Source organism: Columba livia, chromosome 4 (genome assembly GCF_036013475.1).
Source record: "Columba livia isolate bColLiv1 breed racing homer chromosome 4, bColLiv1.pat.W.v2, whole genome shotgun sequence".
Lineage (NCBI taxonomy): Eukaryota > Metazoa > Chordata > Aves > Columbiformes > Columbidae > Columba > Columba livia.
Window position 1 is genome coordinate 71,976,768 of NC_088605.1, and position 21,906 is coordinate 71,998,673.

General features: G+C 40.0%; 1 long non-coding RNA gene across 4 annotated transcripts in view; it reads left to right on the top strand.

Annotated features, from left to right (window-relative positions):
- LOC110356325 (uncharacterized) overlaps positions 1-20,051 on the top strand; it is a 40,217-nt gene extending 20,166 nt beyond the window's left edge. The window contains exons 4-6 of one of the 4 annotated variants that reach the window (XR_010472574.1): positions 7,876-8,007; positions 11,696-18,128; positions 19,093-20,051. This is a non-coding gene — a long non-coding RNA (uncharacterized LOC110356325). Of the gene's footprint in view, positions 1-7,875; positions 8,008-11,695 lie in introns of all 4 variants that reach the window. The other 3 variants (XR_010472575.1, XR_010472573.1, XR_010472572.1) reach the window with 3 other exon arrangements.
- Positions 20,052-21,906: the final 1,855 nt, after the last annotated feature.

Genomic DNA, 21,906 nt, shown 5'->3' on the forward strand with positions numbered 1-21,906 from the left:
ACAGATAAAATTGGCGCTTGTTATATCTTCAATAAAGGCAAGAATCTTCTGGAGCATCTTAGCCAGGAAGGCCAACTGTTACAAACCAAAGAAATTCCAAGTAGGGAGAAGAATGATACACACTCATATCAGCATAATGAATCTTATGTACACACCTTCTTCACTCAGCCTGCAGCAACTGCCTGAAACGAGGTTGTAGCATGAAGGGTGTTGGGCTCTTCTCCCAAGTAACAAGTGATAGGACAACAGGAAATGACCTCAAGTTGAACCAGGGGAGGTTCGGATTGGATATTTGGAAAAATTTCTTCATGGAAAGGGTGGTCAGGCATTGGAACAGGCTGCCCAGGGCAGTGGTGGAGCCGCCATCCCTGGAGGGGTTTAAAAGACGCTAGATGAGGTTCTTTGGACATGGTTTAGTGACAGTGTTAGGTTAATGGTTGGACTCGATGATCTCTTCCAACCAAAATGATTCTATGATTCTATGATTGTCTAAAATCACAGAAGAGACAAATTGCATGCTCTTTACTAGCTGCAGCTTTCCATTGCGGAACACTAAATTTCAGGACAGCTTGCCTATGTATACTTCTTTTTTAAAAAAAGGTTGTAGCATGTTCACAAAACTTATACTTTACAACTTCATTTATCTCATGGCTTACAGGGGTGCCTGGAGGACATATCTACCAAAGCTGCTACACACCTATGCACATAGCACTAGGATTTTATTAATTTTTAGATGCATAGTACAAATTTTACATGCATAGACAATTGAATAATTGTCAGAACTGTTTAAAATGAGGCAACATAGCTTCTATTAATATTAGGAAGAACCTATTATATAGTACTGTAGAATTATTTGCACTAAGAATCCCATCTAATGTGTGGTAACCACCTGATAGAAACTGTAGAATTATTTGCACTAAGAATCCCATCTAATGTGTGGTAACCACCTGATAGAAACACTGGAAATTTACTCAGAATGCTTTTCTGTAGTCACAAGTGTTCAAACAGGCATCACAGACTCAGTGTGGTTTCTCCTGTAATTAAAAATATTTTCATTTAATGGCAAAATATTTTTGTTCTCGTTCCAAGAACACACCACTGCAATCCAGTGTTTGAAAGTGTTTTCTTTTAGCTTTCCTCAAATCCTTAGCAGCCAAACTACACATGACTTCAGTGCATTTTACTCAAGCTTTCGCGTATAAACCAAATCACTTTCTTATAGATGTGGCAAAGAAGAGAAGCTGCATTATACAGTTGATAATTATCAAGGCCACTTCTACTGGAAAAGTTTACTATTTGTTCCTGAGAAATAAGTATCCTGATCCTTCAGCCAGCACTTGGCTGAGATAATTCAGATCCTTTAAGGTATTTCCATAAACTTCAGCAGACCAAACCATATGAAATCTGAGATCTAACTCATACTAAACATGCTGACAATGCTCTGAAGTGAAATCGCAATGTAGGATGTATATTGGAAGCAAGAGTCCAATTTTGCTTAGGTTGGGAACATCACAGAAAACTGCAAACAAGATACGCTTTGGAAAAAACATATTAAAACACAAAGTAAGCAGTGCAACCTGATAGATTCCTAATGCAAAAATTAAAAAATCTGGTCTTCAGATGTAATTCTATCAGCTGCAATAATAGAACCTAGTTCTGGAAGACATGAGGCGCTATGATCCAAATGACAGAGAATTTAAATAGGGAAAGGAAATCTTCCTAATCCTCATTATTGCTTTATTACATCATTTGGTTAAATTAGATCATCTGTACCAACTGCTGCCTTCAATGCACTCCTAAATGAGCACAATACTACTACTAATCTGTCTTTTTGTGTTTTGTTTTGTTTATTTAATGGGATCCAGGGTCAAAATTACTTTAAAAAAAAGTTTCTTGCAAGAATCATAGGAAAAACATTCAGTGGAAGGAAAATAATTAAGGAGAAAATAGGTGTATCAGATCAAAGGCTTCCTCCCCCCCAACAGATTAAAAGCAGATCTTGGATTTATCACGCACGTACTAGTCAAAGATACATTGTTAGCATGAATTTGCTTTCATTTGATGTTTTTGTAATACAAATATCTTCAAAATACACCTCCCCTTAACATTATGTTTTTCCGTACAGCAAACAAATGGATTTAAAAACTTGGTAAGGGAGTGGTAGGTGGCTAAATAAATACATAGAAACCCCAGTGTTTTGTCCTATAACAAACTATAATAGCACTTCAAAGTTTTGGACAGATTTCTCTATATTATTGGTTTAGGGCGTAGCTGTGTGGAAAATTGTAAATGTTGTTTTTTGCTATTTACTTAACAACCCTTTGTAATCTTCAGCTATATTTATAGCTTGGAGCAGTAAGAAATCAAAATTAAAGAGGCTTGTTTGAGCATCCTTTGTAATCAAGTGCTCTTCCCATCTCTCCTTAAAATAAAAGCACTGCCTGAAGAGAACACCCCAAGAGTTTACGAGTCACGACCTTACAGCAAAATATCTTTGTAGAAAGGAGGTTGGAGCATGGAGGGGTTGGTCTCTTCTCCCAAGTAACAAGTGATGGGACAAGAGGAAATGGCCTCAAGTTGCGCCAGGGGAGGTTTAGATTGGATATTAGGGAAAAATTCTTCCTGGAAAGGCTTGTCAGGCATTGGAACAGGCTGCCCAGGGCAGTGGTGGAGTCACCGTCCCTGGAGGGGTTTAAAAGGTGTTTAGGCGATGTTCTCAGGGACATGGTTTAGTGCTGGAGTTACGTTATGGTTGGACTCGATGATCCTGAGGGTCTCTTCCAACCAAAATGATTCTATGATTCTCGTCTATGATTCTATGAAAAGCAAAATATCTTTGTGGAAAAGTTGCAGGAGCGCCCAGAGAGGAGTCGTGGATAAACTGTCTGATTCGTGTGGGGAGAAGGGGGCTACTTTGTTTTGAACGGGAGGGTTTAACTAGAAATAAGAGGGAAAGGGTGAGATTTTCTTGCCTGGGGAGCACGGTGGGAGTGATGAGGGCGGTTTCCGGGCGCTGGGATTGCCGCTCACTCAGGCTCCCCGGTGCCCCGAGGCGGTCCAGGGGCTCTCAGGAGCCCGGCAAGGCCGTGGCGGCCGCAGGTCCGTCCTCCCGGGGTGTCCCGGCCCGGGGTCTCCGCGGCTTCGGCCGCCGCCCCTCGGCTCCCGCCCCAACGGCCTCGGCCAACGGCCGCCGCTCACCCCGGTGCGCATGGCGCCCCCTGCTGGCGTCCGCGGGGTTACAGAATGTCAGGGGTTGGAAGGGACCTCGAAAGCTCATCCAGTGCAACCCCCCATGGAGCAGGAACACCCAGATGAGGTTACACAGGAAGGTGTCCAGGCGGGTTTGAATGCCTCCAGAGAAGGAGACTCCACAACCTCCCTGGGCAGCCTGGGCCAGGCTCTGTCACCCTCACTGAGAAGAAGTTTCTTCTCAAATTCAAGTGGAACCTTTTGTGTTCCAGTTTGTATCCATTACCTCTTGTCCTATCATTGGTTGTCACTGAGAAGAGCCTGGCTCCATCCTCGTGACACTCACCCTTTATATATTCATAACCATTAATGAGGTCACCCCTCAGTCTCCTCTTCTCCAGCTCCAGAGCCCCAGCTCCCTCAGCCTTTCCTCACACGGGAGATGCTCCACTCCCTTCAGCATCTTTGTTGCCCTGCGCTGGACTCTCTCCAGCAGTTCCCTGTCCTTCTGGAACTGAGGGGCCACAACTGGACACAATATTCCAGGTGTGGTCTCCCCAGGGCAGAGCAGAGGGGCAGGAGAACCTCTCTGACCTACTGACCACCCCCCTTCTAATCCACCCCAGGTACCATTGGCTTCCTGGCCACAAGGGCACAGTGCTGGCTCATGGTCACCCTGCTGTCCACCAGGACCCCCAGGTCCCTTTCCCCTACACTGTTCTCTAACAGATTGTTCCCCAACCTATACTGGAACCTGGGGTTGTTCCTGCCCAAATGCAAGACTCTACACTTGCTCTTGTTATATTTCATTGAATTTTTCACCACCCAGCTCTCCAGCTTCTCCGTGTCCAATGGGCAGGCTGCCAGGGCTCCCACTTGTGGGTGCTCACAGTTCCCACCTGCCCCAGGGCTTGTAGGGAGAGGGGATACTCTGTTAGACGGCAGGCAGAGCTTGAAAACAAGAGGAAAGTTTTGAGCATTTGTGTCATGTTTTATAGTTCTTGCTTCTCTACTGTCAGGAATATTTGTAAAACAAAGCAGGATTCAGTCCTATATTATGGTTCTGATTGGTGGATACAAGAACACAAATCATGATGTAAGGCATTTAACGGGGACAAACATTTACTTGGCAGTGACTAAATTTCACATCTGAAGGTATTTCAAACTCAACCAGACAAAATGCAAGAATTGTGCGTCTTTGGCAAAGAGGACGATGGGTAATTTTGATCTTACTCTTTTTTATCTGTCACCGGAGGGGAGCGCTGCCCTCTCAGAGCTGCTCTGGCCTGAGGCAGGTTCTGGCCCCAATGGGTTCTGTGCACCCTGGGCTCAGCTGTGCTGGGCAGACGGGACACAAAACCATCCAAGGGGAGTTGCTCCTTGCTCCAGCGAGGCCATGGTTGCTGCGAGGGAATCAACCCGGTCACCGGCGGTGATGTCAGTTATAGCCAGAGATGAGTGCCCAGGCACACAAGGGCAGCAAAATGCAGAACCCAATTGGCCATGAGTTACTTTGCTTAGTGTCGTGGTTTAACCCGAGCTAGCAATACAACCACGATAGCTGCTCACTCACCCCCTCCCTCTTCCCCCGCAATAGGGGAGAGAATCAAAAGGGAAAGGAAAAACTCGGATTGGGGTAAACACAGTTGAATGAAATAACAAAACACTAATACACTACTAGTAAATGTATATAAAATAGAAATAAAAGATACTGAAGGCAATTCCTCACAAGCTCCATCCACGCTGAGCAGCCAGTCCCAGGAAGCAGCACCTGGTCCTAACAGCTGAACCCAAAGACAGAAAAAAGAGGAAAAAGGCAGAAAGGCCCAGAGGCCTCTGCAAAATGGCAAAAAGGGCAGATATGAAGCATGACGCTAATGGGCTGGAATACTCTTATTGATCAGTGTGGGTGTCAGTCAAGCTCTGCCCCATCCATGCTCCCCTTCCTCAGTGCTCAGAGTGTCCTTGGCTCTCAGACCAGAGCGATTGAAAACATTAACTCTGTGCTGGGGTGTTATCTCTTGTTCTCAAACTAAGTCCAAATAATGACCGTGCTAGCTAGGAAATAGGAAGGTTTCTAACTGCACAAAGAAAATGAACTCATTTTCAGTCAAACCAGCACACTTAGACTTTTGAAAATCATTACCATTGTAAATAAGGTGACCCAAGAACTGCTTTTGGGTTTGGGGTTTCCTTTGTTGTTTACAAGATGCTCAAGGTAAGGTTTATGAAGATAATTGCTGTTTATTGGACCAACTGCTCTTTTTGGCAAAAACAGTTAAGCTTTAGGGTGAACAAAACCTTCAGATTTGTGCAGCTGTAGAAAGGTCCAGAAATTACAGAAATTCATTTTTGTTCTGCCAACACTCTCGGACCAAGACTTGAAAGCTGTTGCTACACAGGGATTATCTCTGGGGAGAAAGGGGTTTTTTGTAGGGTATACAGAAGCCTGACCAAAAGAGGTTCTGGCTCTGGACTATCAGTATAGCGAAAACAGGCCCTCATTTGCTACAACTGAAACAAAAGTAGAACTGCTCAGAGAAGATACAAATCTATCTTCCGTAGCAGCTTTGGAAACGCCCCAGAACCGTAGTTGTACGAGCAGCTGGGTATACTGTAAAAGAAACAGAATAGTAATGTTGTTTTCCAAACTTTCAAGTAAGAGAGTTTGTCTTATTTCTAGCAAACCTAGGTTCAGGTGATCAGATCACACTGCATTTCATTTAAATTGTGTTCCTTTATATTTGGACTGAAATCTTGTTGCCTTTTGCTTCCTTCATTGCTTAAGCCTTCTCTTTTTTCTTTTTTTTTTTTTCCTAAATAGAACACAGGATCAGAAAATATTTCATGGACTATGGAGTCTAGTTCCTTCCTGCAGCAGTTAAACAGATCATATAATCCCATTTGTAAAATTATCCAGCTCTCATCTTAAAACAGGTTTGGGTTTTATGCCTTCCTACTCCTATTGGGAAGCTGTTCAGTACTTTATGGACCTGACAGCTGGGAAGTTTTCTAATCTCTGTGATGAATTTTCACGGCAGTTTACTCAGGTGATCTTATGCTGATACTGAGTTCTGCTTTAAGTATATTTCCTTTTAGTGTTTCTCTTACCCTCCTTTATCCGCAGTGTATTTGGAGACCAATAATAAACCTTTTATCAGATTTTCTTTAAATAAGGAAATAAGGTAATAAACTAAATAAGGTAAATCCTTTTAATCTCCTGTATCAAGACTGTCACCCGTTTTACATTCTTTCAGAAAAGGTCATAACAAATTCTTACATAGGAAGTTGTAAACTTGCCTGTCTGTAGAAAAACTGCGGAGAGGATTTTATAACCTTTATAACTTTCTATCTCCCCAGTAGTACATAGTCCTGCTGCAACAGACGAATAAACTTGCTTTTTACCTAAGTGTCTTTTCTAAACTGTGAACTGGTAATAGAAATTTCCCGTAATTAATTACAAAGTGTACAGCCTTGCACTTTGTACATTTTAACCTCATCCCCTTTCAGTAACTCAAGTTCAATGACCTTTATGATATTCCAAGGCTTTTCCAGTTCGACACTGCCTCCAGACTTTGTCATCAGAAAATGTCATAAGCACACACGCTGTGCCAAAATTAGCTATGATACTATCCACTATTTTTAGTTCCCTAACTAATCCTAGAGAAATCTGCTGGTGACTTTCCTCCAAACATACAATTCCCCTTTTAATGCAACAGGTTGAATCTTTGTGGTTTTGCCCTGGTCGTGAAGATAATACAATCCGTCCAGCACCAGGGAATTTGTGTATTTCTCTGTTATTTTGATCTGCTTCCAGTTCATTTCATACCTCTTCTTATTTTCTCTCACAGTGAAGGCTTTTTACCATCGTGGGCTAATTTTTGATGGGCTAATGTGTAAATGGTTTAATAAGGTATGTCAAAATGAGGCTTATTGTAACTAGAAAAAGGAGTTGTTTTGGTTTCACCTGAAAAAAGGCAACTAGGTAGATCTCATATACTTTGCTTTGCATAAAATGATTTTTTACTCTTCACTGTTTTTCAAATTCCATTTACCCGGATATGTTAATTGTTCTTTCCTATGCTGTGTGTTTTAAAACTTCGCGTACTGTTTAAGTCAGTTTAATAGGGTTGTAGTTTACTTGGTTACTTCTTCTCTCCCCATACTCCATTTGCTAATCTTCAGTAATATGACACAATACTTGCCTCATTCACTTAATTAACTAACCCTCTGCTTTCCAGTTCACCGTTCAAGGCAAAGTAACATTCTTTAAAATTTATTTTTGTAATTTCAAAAATAAGCTTGGTAAGGAGTACTGTGCTATCAGGAGCAGAACTGAGGTGCCTAACACAACAATTATATAAGACTCATTTGACTGTCTGCCTAATGGTCAGAAAATCCACAGGGGTTGTATCTAAACTGGGGAATAAAAGGAGGAGCCTCACTGTAACTATATCTCATTTAAGTTAGTTGCCAAAATGCCAGTTTTTCCTACCCTTTGTTATTAGAAGTCCCTGTGATTTACCATAACAATCACTAATCGGTTTGATCTGAATCATTCTTCTCTGTCATATGCTATGTTCTTAAAAAGTGATGCTTCTTTTCAGTTGTTTATATTATCTTAACCTTTTCAGATACATCTCCTAATTAACACATTCTGTTTTTTCCTGTGTTTACACCAAACAGGAAAGATGCATCGACTGCACAGTATTCTGACTGACCGGCATTGTGGAGAATGTTGTCTGAATTTGCAAAGGGCACAAAACAAAGATCAGGATAATTCTCATAAGGAATGGTGCAAATCCTACTGTGTAACAGGTATTTGAAATTGAATATTTCCCTGTTGGCAGAGCACTGCAGAGCTGAAATCTCTATGGCATCTGAAACCGTCATCCTTATATCCTTTATTTTAATGTGAAAAATGAAACTTGATGTTTAGATCCTTACAACATCCATCTCAAACATACTTTAAAATACCATTCCAGGATGAAAAAGTAATTTAATTGTTTGCCCTCTGCTGTAGAAAGGGATCATGAAGGAGAATTGCCAAAATTTCAAGAAAGAAGCTGAACTCCTGCTCCTTGCACAGGGAACTGGAATTTTCTTTGCAGTATCTGCTGTAGATGAAGCCATTTAGCATCCCCAGTAATGACTCCAGAGAAATCTGATTTTTGCTTAGTAAAGAAACACTTGATGTTAGAATTTCTGTGCAGCATGGCCTTAAAGTTTGACCATTTATCTGGAAATATGGAAGGCCTTAATGTTTCCCACTAAGTTCTGACTCTCCCATTTTTGTCTGCCTTACTCTCTTAACACTCATAGTACAAAGCCTCGTTGGTCACAAATACTTCAGAGATGTTTCTCCTGAAACCAGAGCATCTGAAAAGAAAGCTCTCCTGGTCTGATGCCTTTCCTTTTTCATCAGTGGTAATCGAGGAGATGTGGTAGCTGATTTGACATCTTTGAAAACAATGTCTCCTTGTTGCTGGTTTTTTTTTGGTTAAAGTCCTCCTGAAATGTAAATGGGCGGCCAACGTGTGCCATGGCTGCTATTTCAGGGACATGCCAATTAAGATGGAGGAATGCCTCTGCTTTCCTACGCATCGGAGAGATTGATCAAAAGGGCCAGAAGCCTGTGGGTTTCCTTATTGCCAAAGAGTGCATTGTGCTTCAAAGCTTCTTTTTTAATCCGCAATGAATGAAGGGCTTCAAATATGAGCTCTGCAGTGAGAGATTACAGATGCTGAAGAGAGGCCTGTCTTGTCTAGATATGTCACAAGGGTTGCTAAATGTTAGGTTTACAACACAGTCTTTCAAGCCTGTGGCCCACAAATTGCCATCTTAGATGGAAAGGGTGAGGCTGAAGTGGAGAGCAAAGGAAATTACCCAAACCTGCCAAATTATATAGATTCTGACAACCAGGAGTCAGGAGGAGTGTGCCTGAATTACTTTGTATGGGGACTGTTGATCCTTGAGTCAGAAAAGGCATCACTGTGACATCTCAGAATAAGATGGTGGCTCTCTTTGTTTTTTTAAGCTGCAAATCTTATGCAGTATGAAGCAATGACAAACCACCTGTTGGCTCTCAATTACATTTTCTTTTCTGAGTAAATAACATGAGAAGCTTGCATTGTTTAAAGGGAAGGGAAAGTCTGTGAGAAGTTTGTTTGTGTTCTACGTGTCAAACAAATTGTTCTTCTGAGTGAAAGATCTGGCAGCAAACATTGTACCTTGAGCCTTCTTGTGACATAGTGTGTGTAGAGAAGAAACAACTAGTTTTATAGTTGGGACAGGGAACCATTAGGACAGTTTTATAGTTAGGACAGGGAACTGCTGGAGAGAGTCCAGCGCAGGGCAATGAAGATGCTGAAGGGAGTGGAGCATCTCCCGTGTGAGGAAAGGCTGAGGGAGCTGGGGCTCTGGAGCTGGAGAAGAGGAGACTGAGGGGTGACCTCATCAGTGTTTACAGGTATATAAAGGGTGAGTGTCAGGAGGATGGAGCCAGGCTCTTCTCGATGACAAACAATGGTAGGACAAGGGGTAATGGGTTCAAACTGGAACACAACAGGTTCCACTTAAATTTGAGAAGAAACTTCATCTCAGTGAGGGTGGCAGAGCCTGGCCCAGGCTGCCCAGGGGGGTTGTGGAGTCTCCTTCTCTGGAGACATTCAAAACCAGCCTGGACACCTTCCTGTGTAACCTCATCTGGGTGTTCCTGCTCCATGGGGGGATTGCACTGGATGAGCTTTCGAGGTCTCTTCCAATCCCTGACATTCTGGGATTCTGTGATTCTGTGGGTTTAATATAAAGGTTCAGGTTCTACACTTCCCTGATATACACAGACATAGAGATTGTTTAAAAGACAAGTTTGTGAGTTGTTTTCTTGGCTTTCTCTTTTTTCTCTTCTGTTTTTGACAAATTATTCCACCCCTCCTTAGTTATATCTCTGGGAAGTGTCCCAAGAAATGTACAAAATTCTCTGAGAAAAAATGTGTTCTCTGAGCTAAAAAAGAAACTTTAAACTGTACTTCTACAATTCCAAATTACACAGGAAGATTATGAAGGACATAATCATACGTCAGATCAGAATAAAATTTTATGGGCTGCTGTGTAAATATACACAGAGCGGTTCTTGATGTGGTTTCCCACAATAGTTGCTCTAGGCTTTCATCTGGTGCAATTTTCACTGAGTGTCATAATGACAGGTTCCACAAAGCCCCCCGCATTCATTTTTAGCTCTACCAAACCAAAAGAGGAAAAATCAGGAGAGAACAGCCAGTAGCTAAAATCAGCCTCAGAAACAAGAACTTCTGCTGGTAAATCCTGTCTCCACACACTGGGAACTGGTCACTATGACTCTGCTGAAAAACTGTATGTATAGACAAATATTTAGGACGGAAGTAAAGGGAGATGGTTCCAGGCACGTGAGGCAGGGTGAATGCAAGTGGCAGCAAGAAATAAGGTTATTTTATGGTACAGGTCAGTTTAACCAGATCAAAGGGATTCAGCACAAAGGCTCAGGATCACATGGAGCTACGTCCACAGCAGGTAACCAATTGTTCATGTGCAGCTTTGAAACCATGTTCTGGATGAAGTCAAGTAACAACTTTACCAAGCTAAGGGACTAAAATCAATGTGAATTGAAGCAAAGTCCAATGAGTTTGCTGTGAAAATACTATCCCTAAATCAAAGAAGGTGGTCTATAGGATAAAGAAAAACTTAATAAGCAAAATTAAAATGATTCACTTAGAATGAATTTAAGTTCCATCTCTGTCTGAGCTGTATTTTTGATTAATTTGGAGATTTCAGTGTCACAAATAGTGACATAAACAAGAAATAACTGTATTTCCTGTCATGACCCTTTCTCTGATCATTGCAGGTTACCTTTCTAGGACAAAATTCTATTTGACAACCTTCTCCCCACCCAGTTGGTTGAAATATGTATAAATAGTCCTTTGGCAATATTCCACCTTTTTTTACTAACGAGACCATGCTCATCACTCTGCTCCACAACGAGAGGGAGTTTAAAGCTGCCTTACCTGAAGCAAGTCAGTGGTAAATTATATTTAGGTTATATTATATTAGGTTATATTATATTAGTGGTAAATAATATTTAGGTAAATTATTGAAGTCAGAGCTCTATGTAGAAGCATTTTGGTTTAGAACCTAACCAACTAATCCTCATGCTTCTTTCCCTCTATACCATAGATTGACTTTCGGTAGCACTCCATTGATTGGCTGCCAATTGAGGTATATTGATTTGGTTTACATGTGGTAAGTTAAACTTAGATGTAACCATTCTTCTAGTCAAAACAACCATGGTGTTTATTACCCTAAATCATCAGTGAGTATGTAAACACTGGAAGTGTTGCAATGATGTTCATGGAGCACTGAGGTCTGTCTCTAAAATTTACTTGGGAAGAACAATTTCCTTGAAAGGATCACTCTTGTAACGAATGCCTGCATTTCAAGTAATTTTATCTTGATGATCTGCTTTAATTTCCAGACTAACAGAAGACTGAAATAGGAGGCTTTGTATAAAGGAAAATTTGGATATGAATACAGTGACGATTCTGACAGAGGTACACCTTGCTTTACAAATTCAAAGCTTTCTTTGTTTTCTACCTTATTTAATTTCTTCCGTTCTGCTTCTTTGTCCTTCCTATTCAAATGTTCCTCTTTTTTTCATTATTTTTTTTTCAAATTACTGTGAGCTTTATTTTTCGTTCCCTTGTAACATTTTGAAAGATGATTCCATGGCACAGTTTTCTAGAGAACAAAAGCACATTGTTGAGACATTCCCTTTCCTGAGTGGCTGTATTTTATATGATTACATTCCAACTCTGAGTAACAATGTTAATATGAAAAATTATTCATCCCAATAATAAATCACATAAGATTTCTCTAATTACTAGTAGGCATGCTGTTGAACATTACTTGAGTCCTTTGTGTGAATTAACACGTAAGTGAATACATATTAAACCATGGATTTTAAAGGCCATATACAGACACCACTTTTATAAAGATTAAGAAATACCAAGCAAAATGCAGCCACATCTGTCATGACCAAATGAAACACAATGTGAGTTAATGCTGCCACGAACCAGGTCAGTCTGCCCCTTGGACACTTCCCAGATTGTGCTGGTTGCTCCCAGCCCACTGGGTCTGGTCTGTGTTAAACTTCTGGAGCCTGAAGAGACTCCGGGTGCTTCATTTGTGTTTGTATTGTGGGGTGCAAACTTTAATGTTTCCTTCTGAAACTGAGCATACAGTCCAACAAACTGCCTCCTGTGCCTGTTGTTGGATCTTTAGCCTCTTTGTTGCTTAAGCACATTTTCAAGAAGAATTTGAAGTGCATGGACATTTTGGGCTATGTTTTAGTTCCTTGGGCATACATAGATGTGAAAGCAAAGACTTAGTGAGCAGCAATAAAAAAGAAGATAAGATCTATCTTTGCTTACAAGGTAGCAGATTTATTGGTTGGAAAATGGTATCTAAATGCATTGTGCTTTTTTTCTTTCAAGTCACTGGAAGTCTGTTTGTTCAATGTGACAGGACTCCTTCCTGCAATTGCTCTACTTGCTTTGGGTGAAAATCCCTATGTAGGTTTGTCCTTTTATTTTTTTAAGATCTCAGCCCCTCTTCCATAAGACTTCTTTATTGTTGTCATCACTTTATGCAACCGGGTGATCTGTAGCTTAAATACCCCATCGTTTTCTCCTGCTGCAGACCAGAAAGCATGTTTTGTAATACATCTCCTTGTCCAAAAGATAACAGCCAAAATGTTATGACCTTATGCCAATTTCCATTGGAATTCTGCTTCAAAATGCAGGTAAAAATATTACAAATGGGCTTACAATCAATGTTTTAGGTCTGAGTTAAACACAGTTCATAATCAGATTACTCAGATCCTTATGACAGTTACATGAGTACAAATGTGTGCCACGTGGACACAGTATATTCATAACAATGTTTAACCGTCATCTGATTTATCTGATTGGATTCTATATTAAACGAACCATTTGATATTGAGGAGAACACCTGATCTGATTAGTAGAGTTTATGGCAGAGAAGATATTACAACAAAGAGAGATTCATGATAAGGACATGTGCTTACAGTGCTCATGAAGCCACGACTCATGCTGAGACATTTCAGCAAAACTTTCGCCCAAGATGTATAGCTCCTCTCCCAATTTCCTTGTTTCCCTTTCTCTCTCCGTTCTTCACATGATGATGAAAGGAGCTCTTTTTATTCTTCTCCTGCCTCAACATGTCCTGTTCTGAAGGCCTCCAAAGCACCATTCTTGGGGCTATGTTTTTCAAGATTTCTTCCCCCAGTTCAAAATTGAAGCTTTGCTGAACAGACAGGTACCAGCCTGGAAACATCATCTGCTGTTGCTGAATGGAATGTCGGATTCTGGATGCAATCCTGTATGGCCTGCTCACTGAAGAGTTTGCCCAAGAGATTGCAGGGTCTTTTTCAGACAGTAACAATAATTCCAGACCTTTTTCCAGGGGACACCCTTGTGATCTTGTTTAGCTCTTTGTTCAGGGACCTCTAGTGACTCAAAAGATTACTCCAATGAGATTGCAAACATGAAAAGGCTTGAAAGGTCTGTGTTTCAGACATTTTATAAAACTCTCTATCCCTTTTTTTACATTGTTTGTAGTCAAAAGAGAGAATTTTTGAGGACACAGAGAGGAGTTGAGGTGACTAGACAAATGGGTCTGACCAAAACTGACCGTGCCCGCAGGAAAGAACACTTAAACTGCCTGCATTTTTTTTGTTGTTTTTTTTCCCTATTTTAATTTTGCTGCTGTGTTTGTCAGCATAGCGAAGAGTGTTGTTCTCAGACATCCAAAGGAATAAAAGGAAAAAAATGATGGCTAGCATTTAGAGGTTGATCCTGTTAGCTGCTGGGCTGAAAGCCTCTTAAAAGGGCTAAAACCTTCAGCTCCTTTTGATTTGATTAAGTGCACTAATCATCTGTTCCAACTTAGGTCAGTGAGACACACGGTTACAAACACTTTGCAGACTGTTTTCTGTATCACTCTGGCCAAAGCCACAGTAAAGCCGGGCTGAGACGAGCATCTGTGCGAGACGCTGAGGTGAGAAATTGCTTCTCAGGAACCAACGTAGCTCTTAATTAACTAACCCACCAACCGACTTCTGCTGCTGCCACCTTTAACCACAAGAGGGGACACAGGGAGCGAAGTATCAGCAAGACAGCTTGCCACAGCTCTGCTCATTACTCTGCTTATTACTCTGCTTGTTCATGTATCCCATGGGGGACTGAAGCATTTATTCTGTGAAAATATGAATTCTAAGTTCCTTGGAGATGCCTTGAAGAAAATCTTTCAGTTAAAGTTGCATCAGACTTACATATTTGGCAAATAATCCCATATCTTTAACCTTTAGGAAGATGTCTGGATTTTGATTAAATATTTTACATTAGAGTTTTCCCTGTTCTTGAGTCACTGAATTTAAGCACCTTCTGAACTGAACTAGAAATGTGTTTTAAGTCTCTGTTAGCTTTGGCCACCAAAATACATTTTATAATTCCATATTAGTAAACGCCACCGTGGTAGAATAACTTTACTTAATGTATTTGACATGTATATGACATGGTAATATTTAGGGTATATAAAAAGTCTTTGGTTTCAAAGCAATTTCCTCAATTTAAGTAGCTACAGTATAAAAATGATTAATCATATTCTATCTTTTAGTATGCATGTGTACAACCCTTGTAACACTTTCAGATAGTGTTTTTTCCATGTTTTAAAGTGGTTGTGGGCAACATTCTATTTATGAATTATCTTGGAACTTGCTAGTTCCATTTAGAAAAAAATGGAGCTTGGAATTATGTGTATTTGCCAAAACTGCCAAAACCAACTAAAATAAGTTATCTGAAAATTTATTTAGAATAAATAATTCCTGAGGTAAACATTGGCTAAATTCTCAAAATGCGCCATGGTTGCATTGGCAAACAGTCAGGCTGCTACAGTTGTTTCCAACAGGTGGGTATGCTTGTGATACAGCCCTCTATTTAGCAGTCTTTTCAAGACAAGATAGATGTTTTTCTCCTAAACATGTTATTCTTAGGAGGTGGATTTGCACATTGAGAGCAATGAATTATTGAAAAGCACTCTAATGGTTCACTCTCCATTTGCAACAAATCAAATGACTGAAGAAGAAATTGTATTACAAATATTTCTGAGAAAGGGCTTTCCTCATGAAAGAAAAATTGTTTGTATTCTAATGACAAAAACTATTATTAAGCTAAATGATGTATGTAGTGAGTAGCAAACAGAAAGTGGTAGAATACTGGTAGGTGATGAGAAAGCAATTCAATAGCACGGTGACATTAGAAATTACTTTACATATCTTTATGTACAATAGATTTACTTTAGTTGAAAACCACCTACTCTTGGAACGAACTTCTCTTTGGACAGTTGTGATTTGGCAAAAACAGTCCTAGGAACGTTATGTCCTGGGATTGTTGATGTGTGAAAGTCCTCTGGATGTCCTCATCCCTCATAAAACAAACTGTTGGCTCAGATTAACTTACTTTCTCAGCTTGTCTCTCCTACTAGGATCATAGCTGAGCTGGTTCCTCTTGGGGTGTCGGGTAAGAACTGTTGCTTCTTCATCTTTTGCTCACCTGATAGGAGCTGTAAGTGCTCATCTCTCTCCCAGTTTTCTTCTCTAAGCACCTTCCTATCTTCCTGCCAGATAACCTTCTTCTCTTCCATTCCTAATCCGAGAGATCCCACTAGGTTTAGCTTATTGACAGGTTTGCCACAAGTTTGTTTTGTTTTGTCTTGTTTTGTTTTGTTTTGTTTTCCCATGTAATGTTACATCCAGAGATGTGGAAAAAGAAAGAAAAAGAACAGTTGTTTTCTTCAAACGTTGCATAAAGACTTTAACAGGAATAGATAAAACACCTTTAAAGTTACCCTGTCTTCAGCTTCTCTGGATGTGTCTCTGCCTAGAATTTCTCAGTCTTGCTCTTGATGTTTAAATAAACAATATACCTGTCCTTCCTTGTATCTGCCAAAGACAAGGTGAAATGATGTAGTACCTAAATTTAAAACAGACGAAGTTATATGGAAAATATGCATTTGTCATACAGATAAACATTTTTGAATGCTGGAATTAGGACCAGAATTTTAAGGGTGTTAATTACCTAAAGACACAGAGAAGCACAGAACAAAGTATTGAGGTTTCTTGGTGTATGTCTGGCTCCCAGTCACGTTAACTGGCACTGACCTACAGTCCCTGTGTACTTATAGAGTACACCTACAGTCAGTTACCGTCAGAAATCTAGTGCTTAGCTCTCTTGTAAGGTTAACTATGTTGTTAATGACAAAGAACAAAATAAAACTAATAAACCCTGAATCAGAAAATCACCAAACTGGAAGTCTGAATTATTTCTTATTCATCGAATGACCTCTAGTGGTCTTCACAGCTTTTACAGCAGTTGAAACGCCAGCTCTCGGAGCATTCTAGAGGAGATGAGGATCAGCTTTCCCAAAACTGTGCACTATGCACTTTTGCTCTACCCTGTCACTATTAAAATAATATTTTATTTCACTTTACAAAGTGAACACCCTGTGAACTTTGTGGGAGTTTTAGGCCATATTCTAGTATCTGCACTGCCCCTGGCTGGCTGTGTTTCTTAGCCAGTACCTCCCTTGATCTACCTCCCTTGAACTTTGTCAGACACAGCCTTCCATGGGCCAACACAGCGTTGCTGTGCACCCTGCCACCTTGTATGACACCTGTTCAGCTTCTCGTAACATCAGTGTATTACCCGGAACTGGCCACCAGCTGGCATCTCTCACTGCTGGCCAAAATGGACCACATCGTTCTGAACGCTGACAGCACACCAAGTGAGTTTGTCTGTCTAAAGAGCAAGCTCAGCAGATGGAATTCTTGCAACATAATTGGGAAGAGAGCTCTAATCCTCAGTATTGTGGGACATGAAAAGAAACCTGAGTTGAATGTTCAGCAGTATGTCAGGAAACAAATGGTATTCTCATCACGCAGGGTTTTTATTAGCATTTCTGCTGATCTTTCTGGGGCTTCTTTAAATAGCCAGGCCAGATTGTTCTGCCGGACATACATATCAGTCAAAATATTAAAGAATATATTAAAAGCTTTTGCTAAAGACAGAGAATGGGTTCCCCGAAGTATCTCCCCTATTCCCATCTTTCTCAAATATGGGAGTTACACAGGACTTCCTGCATTTGTGTATTTTGCATGTAGATGAACATATCTTGTCTGCAATCCAAGTTGCATTACAGGTGAAGTATCCACATATTAATTTTGTTAGGTAGTTTTTGGTGGTCATCTTGTTCACTGCACAAACCTTGTGACAGAAAATAAATCTCACCTCCAACAGGAGACCACTAAGTAACAAATTTATGGTTAGGAGCTGCTCGAGATTGCTTCATGGTCCTACTTCCAGTGTTGAAAAACATTTGGGAAGAGCTTGAACCAATGCTTGATTTGTTTAAAAGGCATTCTGAAGTTCTCACTTAACAGAATGGTCTCAAATGATTTTTGTGAGCATTAAAGTTTGGAAACAATCCTGACAGAACAGTGATGAGCCTTTTCTATGCAGGGAGCATCATCTACATTGAAGATGATATCTTTCTCAAAAAAGAAAACAACAACAACAAAAACCTACAGACAGTCTGCGTGACTACTGGAGTTACACTGCTCTGGCTATTTTTCAGTTAAAAAATATTGAAGAGATACATCTTTACATGACCGTGACATGTCATCAGAATTTGAGCAGAATGCTTGCCAGAGAAGCAATTCCAGTATTAAAGGAATTTGTACCCAAATTTCTGGTTTTATTGGAAGTGGCTATAGTAGGTGGATTCTAGAGAATGCTTCAATAATACATGCACCTTAAAGATAATATTTACAGGTATGGCATTTCTGGGTTTGTATATCAGTCACATAGAAGTAAAAGGTCAGTCTTTAATGACAGAATTCTTTGTCTGTATTTGTGTCTAATTCATAGATTGCTTTTATGTTATAGCTGATGTCTGGAAGCTACTCAAAATAACCTTGTCTATTTTTGAACATCCTAAAGTTTGACTTAGCTCTGTTGTTTCAATTGACATCTTGGAATAGATTGCCTGGTGAAACAGTATATTAAAAAGTAAATATCAGACAGCATAATTTTTTAATATTATTATTTTTTTCTTTAAAAAGCTGATTTTTCCTTGTGAATTTGTACATTTCTTTGGACCATAACCTAAGATGAAATCTTCTCATCTTTTTTTAATGTGGCCAGTAGGTCAGATTTTACTGGATATTGAAACTGTATGGTACTATGCATTTCTCTGTTTGATAACATTAAATAATGCACATGGGGACTCTTACTGTAGGTTTGGGATTGTTTGGTATTGGTATAACAGGCTGTGCAGAAGCTAACTCAGTAGAGAATTATTTTCTAAGGCATTATCCCTCTGTAGAATTGAAAGGATTTCCTTGAGTTGGTGTGGTCATAATCTCCACATCTAGAAGTTGCTCTGGGCTGTCAGTCCTTCAGTGGTATTATGTGAGTATAGGCTGCTGTGTCTAGAACTTTGTCTGTGCTCAAAGCCTGGTTTTCTCAACCTTCACATCAGATTTCAACACAGTTTCTTTAACTAGTCCCCTGCTGCCTATGAAGGTTTTAGTAATTCCTTTTTAACAAGTCCCTCCGTTTTTATGTAATTTCCCTTTTTTGAAATCAAGCACAACACTGGTCGATGTTTGGGGTTTGTTGCTCCTGCAAGAATGTTAAATGTATATTTATTATGGTTGTTTATTATTATGTATTCAGCATCACAATCAACTCAAGAATACTATAGCCTGATGATATTATGTCTTTCTCTTACCAGACTTCAACATTTACTAAGGCATGTACATTTACACAGCCATACAGCACATTAGCTCCATAGAGAAGGGTTGCAAGAGCACCTGCTGCCATGAGAACAGTTCTTGAGCTCAGGTTGGAAGCGGATTCAGAAATAACAGCAATTCATCAGAGATTGTTTATTGATTTGAATTTCACTATGGAGTCCCACAGACATTTACTTTTGAAGTTCAGAAAGCACCTGGCTTGGGTGTTGAAATCAATCCATCGTGAAAGATTTCAGGAAAGTGGAACTGGAACTTACTCCTTAATAGCCATGTAGAACTTACATATAACCTTATAAAGAATTCATAGGATGTTCATTTTCCCCAAATCTTTGTATAATTTAACATATATTTGCTTCCTATGGTTAAGGAATGCTCTTCTCATCTCTGTCTTTAATAGTTTAAGGAGGTTAAGATGTTGGAGAGGCAAAATGCATGGGCAGCTCTGGATGAACTTATATGTCAAACTTCTGTACACCAAAAACACATTTGCATTTTCACTGAAGCAGCATTGACAAGACCTGATGAAATATGACCTACGCATGTGACATTAGCCTCTGTAAAATATGTAAATGTCGGTATCTGCCTGATATACCTCATCTACGGACATGGATTTGCTATACAGTTAGTATTTTACTATATTATATATGCATATGTATGTATACTTTATTTTAGAATGTTAGTGTAATCATAAAAGGTGATCTGTTTTAGGAATTGCTGTTTAGAAATTATTTTATTACCTCTAAGATTATGACATCTGTGTCTGACCACTGGTGTCTATATTTGCAGTCACACTTCATATTTCACTAGTATATGGCCCACTCGTCTTTTTTTTTTGCGTTATTTTGTGGAAGGAATCATGCAGCTCCATGTATTCAGTCTGTTTGGGCAGTATTACACATACATCTTGATTAATAAACAGCATTTTCTTCTCTTGTGATTTTCTAAACTGTAAATGTCGTTGCTTAAAACTTGAGCAGTGCTTAAAGCCTTGTTTTCTCAACCTTCAAATCAGAATCCAATACCATTTCTTTAGAAGGTAGGTGGCAAAAATAAGTCATGATAGAACAGAACTCCGTGCTGGCAAATAGCTGATTAGGGCAAATCTCCTATGCAGACCATTTTAATAAATCCCGTGTGTCCTGCTCACAGTTAATGTGTGTGTATTACAGGGACGTACCTGTAAGAACTCACTTGCATAGTTATGTGGGCTGCCTGTGTTTTCTGATGCAATTTACAACTCTTGCAAACTACTGTCTTCCCACTATTGTGTCTCAGACTGCAGAACGAACAGTACCAATCTATATCAATACAGTTAGAATAAAGTAACAGTAGAATTTTTAAAATAACGTGAACGCAAATAACGCTTAGAGTTACTCTTAAGCCACATAAAACAATGTTGTGCAAAGCACAGTTAATCAAGCGTGCCATAAACACAATTAAAACAGTCAACAGGGGCGGCCCTCAACCCACTGGTCCACAGCACTATGCTGGTTCTCTTTCTGTGCTTGGGAGAGCATTGTGTGAGAGACTTTGCTAATTAAAATCCAGGCCCTGCCTCTGTCATTGTTTGTCATGGTCAGAATGTCCATATACAGCCAGGGACCATCTCTGGAACAGTTACTTGCAGGGCAGCATGCTGTACAACCTTGTCATTCAGTTTAAATCTAAATCAGTAACAGCAATTGTTGTATTTCTTAGTTATGCTGTATTAATTCTACCTGACCTTCAAATTGCCTGAGAGTATTCCTAATGATTTTTCCTGGTTTCAGAGAGGTCATCTATCTTGCATAAAGGTTTTAATTTTCTAATTTGAGTTTTGAAATATGCTTTAAAACCAACACATTAGTATCTTTGGAAGGATGTATTTCTGATATAGCAGAAGTAAACATTCATCCACAGAGGGCATTTTTGTATCTTGTTAAACTGTCAGAGAACAATCCACGGATTGTAAATGGGCTACTATTTTTACAGTAAACTAACGTTAGCACAGCACCATTTCAAGATTAGCACGTAAGTGCTTTCTTTCTTTCTTGAGCTAATATAAAAGGACTAATATTTATACAGCAAATGTACCTCCTGTTAGTATGGCTTCACCTCCACCTTAAGATTAGCACCCAAGTGCTAAAGCTGTTCTTTTCTGGAAGTAAGAATCCAAGAACTTCTGGTTCTAAAGTCACAATAAGGAACATTTCCTAGAATGCAGCACAGGATTAGCTTTGTTTCTCAGGGAAATCCTCGTAAGGCAGGAGATTTAATTCAAACATTTGCCTTCCAAGTCACTCATGACTACATCACCACAATGCTGCTCCTCGGAGTTTCATCGCCTCCAAACCAAAGCTTTGCAGAAAAGTGCCTTTTTTTCCCCCCTCTGTCTTTTCGAAGACAGGGACAGTGTTCTGCTTTGGCTATGTCTTTAGCTTGCCCCCGGCACAGAAAAATGAGACACCACTGCCCGTCCTGCAGCTTTTCCTGGTGGCCGGAGGGGGACAACAGCCACTGGACAATCATAGAATCGTTTAGGCTGGAAAAGGCCTTTGTATGGGAACGTAGCGCAAGATTGGTGAGGAGGTTGGTTAAATGTAAATACGCTCAAGTGAATTGCAGCTCTCTGTAGAAAAAGCACATACATCACACTAATTGTTTTACTGGCTTTGCATGCTTGATGAGTAGAACCTCTGTGCTAGATAACATAGGCCTGTGAGAAACTCTAGGCACCTTACCACTATGTCTGAGATTCCTGCTTTGTTGTGAGAAAGAGCGGGAGGCTGCGCCTGCCTGAAGCCGTGAAATAC